This window comes from Elephantulus edwardii, unplaced genomic scaffold (genome assembly GCF_000299155.1).
Source record: "Elephantulus edwardii isolate Elephantulus edwardi_28Jun2011 unplaced genomic scaffold, EleEdw1.0 scaffold00060, whole genome shotgun sequence".
NCBI lineage: Eukaryota > Metazoa > Chordata > Mammalia > Macroscelidea > Macroscelididae > Elephantulus > Elephantulus edwardii.
The window spans coordinates 6,936,655-6,941,628 of NW_006399810.1; the positions used below are offsets into that span (position 1 = coordinate 6,936,655).

The window sequence follows — 4,974 nt, forward strand, 5'->3', positions numbered from 1 at the left end:
AATTGGTTAACATGTGGCCCTAATGGAGTAGTTATTGTTGTTGTAATTGATGGCAGTCAAGTTGAGCACGACTCATAACAACCCTATGAATAAAAGGCCTGAAGCCTTTCTATAACTATCATTTATTGAAGTTCATAGAGTTTCCAGGGGCATGTTGTATAGGAAGTGAAATAGAGTAGAGTGGTTAATGTCCTTCGAGAGAGACACATACACACAAAGAGAAGACAGCCTTGTAAAGACAGAGGCAGGAATTAGAGAGCTACGTCTACAAGCCAAGGAAAGCACAGGCCGCCTGAAGCTGAAAGAGAAGAGCCTTGAGAGAGCACAGCCTTGTTAACACCTTAAATTTGGACTTCCAGTTCCTGGAACTGCAAGACAATAAACTTCTGGGTTTTTTAAGGGACATTCTTTGGGCTAATTTGTGATAGCAGCCCTAAGAAACTATCATAAAGACTGAGCAGCTATACGAGTCTTTGCCGAATATCCCAAATCTCTCAACCAGTGACCCAAGCCTTCGAGAAGGATTCTTTATGTGTGAAAAACACATAATCATTACAACACTGAGGTAAAAAAGTGATAGCTTCGCTGAAGTTGATTTCTTGTTTCCTAAGCAGTCCTTGGAGAAGGACGTCATGCTTGAGAGGGTGGAGGGACAGTGCGGGAAAGGAAGAGCCGGGATGAGATGGATTGACTCAGTGGCTGGGGTAATACTGGTTCAGGATAGAGCAGGGTTCAGAGCTATTGTGCACAGGGTCACTGTGAATCGTAGACAATTCAACTGCACATAAAGGCAATAACAAAGTTTGTTTTCTTTTTATTTTTAAGACAGAGAATATTTTCTTTAAAACCCATTTGAGAAATGGACAGCTTGGGTCTGTGACAAAGCATTTGTGTTTTAAAGCATAGGTCAGCAGTTTATGTATGAAAGAATACACTGCTGCATACGAATGAACTGATCAGACCACAACTTTCCACGTTTAAAACAGAGTAAGCTTCCCTATAAAAGCAGCACATTTGTGACATTTTAACTTTAATACTCTCCTTTCTCACACTCTCCTTCAACAGAATCCACACCCACCTCCTCATAATCCTTCTCAAGGACAGTCATGTCCTCAGGGGCCTCAGAAAACTCTCCTTCCTCCATACCCTTACCCACATACCAATAAACACAGGAATACTTGATATACATCAGGTCAACTTGTAGTCCTGATGAGCCCAGGCCTCAGCAATGGCTGTGGTGTTTCTCTGCAAGCACACAGCTCACTATATTGGCCAGATCACCACAGTGCGAGGCTGGTTATTAATACCAACCTTGAAGCTAGTGGGGCACCAATCCACAAACTGGATGGTACGTTTCATCTTGATGGTGGCAATGGCAGCATTGACATCTTTGGGAACCACATCACCATGGTACAATAGGCAGAAAGCCAAGCATTTACCCCGATGAGGGTCACATTTCACCATCTGGTTGGCTGGCTCAGAGCAAGCACTGGTAATCTCTGCTACAGAAAGCTGTTCATGGCAAGCTTTCTCAGCAGAAAAAAAAAGAGCATAAGTGGCCAGAGAGAAGTGGGTGTGGAGATAGGGCACCAGGTTGGTCTGGACTTCTGTCAGATCGACATTCAGGGCACCATCAAACCTGAGGGAAGCAGTGATGGAGGACACATTCTGACAAATAAGGTGGTTAAGGTCAGTGTAGGTTGGGCGTTCAATATCAAGGTTTCTGCGGCACATGTCAGAGATGATGGCCTCATTGTCTACCATGAAGGCACAATCTAAGTCCTCCAGGGTGGTGTAGGTGGTGAGAATGGAGTTTTAGGGCTCAACCACAGCTGTGGAAACCTGGGGGGCTGGGAAAATGGAGAACTCCAGTCTGGACTTCTTGCCATAATCAACAGAGAGGGGCTCTATCAGCAGGGATGGGAAGCTAGAACCGGTTCCCCCACCAAAGCTGTGGGAAACCAAGAAGCCCTGGAGACCTGTGCATTGGACAGCTAGCCTTCTAGTCCAGTCCAGAACCAAGTCAATGATCTCTTTGCTGAAGGCGTAGTGCCCATGGGCATAGTTATAGGCAGCATCTTCCTGTCCTGTGATGAGCTGCTCGAAGTGGAAGAGCTGGCAGCAGGTGCCAGTGTGAATTTTATCAATGGCTGTGGGTTCTGGGTCTACAAACACAGCCCAGGGCATACGCTTGCCAGCACCAGTGTCACTGATGAAGGTGTTGAAGGAGTCATCTCTTCCCCTGGTGGTCTTGTCACTTACATCTGGCCATCAGTACTCCAGACAGTAGAGCTCCCAGCAGGCACTGCCAGCCTGGACACCAGCCTGGCCAGTGTGGGGGGAAGATGCACACACGCATGGCCACTGCTTCACAGTTCTGAGGAGAAGGTGGAGAAGAAGAGGGAGATTGATACTTCTTACTGTGCAACTCTTAGGCAGTCAGTGTAAGAGAACCCACCTTATTTTATTTTCTTAAGCACTCATTTGATGGACTGAGAGTTCCTAAAACAAGAACAGCAGCCTTAGGCCAAAGAAACTCTGAACTTGAGAATGTTGGTGTCCAAACAGGCATATCTTTCTAAATCGCAAATCATTCGCTGGTTCATAGACTTTTACTGTAACAAGCATATTGCATTCTTTAAATGGCCTAAATGGTTTTGTTCTGCTCCTATATTCAGCACGAAGACTCTCCCAGCAGGAAATTTATTGTGGGGAGAAAAAATCATTCTGACTCTAGAGAGAAAGAAAAATACTCATCTTTCGCCAATAGGAAAGGTGTAACTGTCTGTTTAGTCACATTTCTGTGTGAATGACCAGCAACCTGTTTCCTCTTTGGTTCTACCTAGTCTTGAACTCGTGGATAGAAGTTATATGCCCCCAAAAGACACAATGAAGTCCCAATTTTTTTGTCCCATTGTTTTGTTTTTTCCTTTTTGTTGTGTACCTCAAATCAGATCTGACTGGCACAGGATCTGGTGGATTTGAACCATGCACCTTCAGGATTGCAGTGCAGCTTCTTGCCACTAGGCCATCAGATCTCCTCTGAAGTCCTACTCTTATAAATAAAAGAGGACGTACCATGGAATGCCAGAAAAACAAACAGATTCATCTTGGAGAGGATTAAACCAAGCTACTCCTTGGAGGCAAGGATTCTGGGGCTTCGTCTGACATACTTTGGACATGTTGCCAGGAGGGACGGGTCCTTGGAGAGGGACATCATGCTTGGGAGGGTGGAGGGACAGCGCAGGAGGGGAAGACCCTCTATGAGATGGATTGATTCGGTGACTGGGGTAATCGGGATGGGTGTGTCAGAGGCAGTGTGGTTGGCGCAGGATAGAGCAGGGTTTAGGGCTGTTGTGCATAGGGTCGCTATGAGTCGCAAACGACTTGACGGCACATAACAACAGCAACAACACATAAGATTTTGTGCTTGTTTCTATGTTGTATACTGTCGAGTTGGAACCAACCAATAGCTGACCCTCCAGTGGGTTCTCAGAGGCAGCTAATCACACAGGAGAGGATTGCCCGTCCTTCTCCCGTGAAGTGGCTGGTGGCCTCCAACCACATGCCTTTGGGATTGCAGTGCAGCTTCCTGTCACTAGGCCACCAGAGCTCAAAAAGACACATTGACATCCTAATCTTATAAAGAAAAGAGGACTCATAAGATTTTGTGCTTACAAGACAGTATTTCTCTTTTACTACAGAGCCCTAGTAGAGTATGGATTGTATGTTGAGTTATTAACCAAAAGGTCAGCAGTTCAGACCCACAAGTTGCTCCTTGGGAGAAAGATGGGCTATCTCCTCCCAGAAAGACTTACAGCCTGGCAAGCCTGCTGAGGGGCACCATGAGATGGAACCTACTCAATGGCAGGGGCTTGCGTTGGCTTGGTTTCTGGCTTTGGGTTTGCACTTAATCCTCAGATAATTTGTTGACACCATTGTTGCAAGAAATAGCTCATTTATTATGCAATTGATGTGTTCACTATTCTTTGAGAGACTGGTCAAATACTTTGTAAAGTGAGTGATTTTTGGTCGGCTGAGGGAATTGGCTACTCTGTCATCTTATGGATGTGCTAGATACCTCAAAATTATTGGAATTTTCCATATTAGCAGCTTACCCAGAGAGGCTTTTTAAAAGAACGATGTGGAGATAAGAAGGAGTTATAACACTGAAGATGGCATGAAAGTTAAAGAGTTCCAGAAACCCTGTGACAAGAAGCAGAGAGAAGGGTCTGTCTGTAGACAGTGGAGTTGCTGAGGGCTGTCTGGTTGGAAGTGTGCAGAGTGACAATCTCCTGTCTCCTGAGCTGTTCCTGTTACTTTCAAGTTGCTCTTGAGCCCAGCTTGTACCCTGTTATTTCCTCTATCGATCACTTAACTGTATGTACAGTGTGTGAGTTCTGTGAGACATTGCAGGGAATTATGGAACCCAAAGACAAGAGGGGGGCATGAGTTGGTGTGAGTGGCGATGGAGTAGACGGGATGCATGGATGCGACACCCATAACCTCTGCCTCATCACAACCAGCTCTGTGCTGATTCTTCTTAAAGAAATGACATGTGTAGTATTTCAAACTCAAGATTCTAATACTGCTGTCCTGGAAAAGGGGAAAGCTATTATAAAGAGGCATATTGAATATCTATCGTCTGCCAAGAGAACAAACAAGTTTGTCTTGGAGGAAGTTCAACCAGGTTGTCCCTTAGAAGCAATGGCGGTGAAACTTTATCTCCTATACTTCAGGCATGCAGCCAGGACAGACCATCTTTGGAAAAAGATATAATGCTGGTAAAGGTGGGAGTTCAGGAAAAGAGAAGAAGACCCTTAAAAAGATGGACTGACACAGTAACTGGAACCATGGCCTTGAAATGAACAGAAGAGGTTGCCACAGGACAGAGCACAGTTCAGATCTGTTGTTCTCTATGGTCACCATGAGTCATTGTCAACTTGATAGCTCCAAACAAACTCACCATCAGGA

General features: G+C 45.3%; 1 pseudogene; it reads right to left on the bottom strand.

Annotated features, from left to right (window-relative positions):
- Positions 1-1,030: 1,030 nt before the first annotated feature.
- Positions 1,031-4,974, bottom strand: part of LOC102850436 — a 64,458-nt pseudogene continuing 60,514 nt past the window's right edge.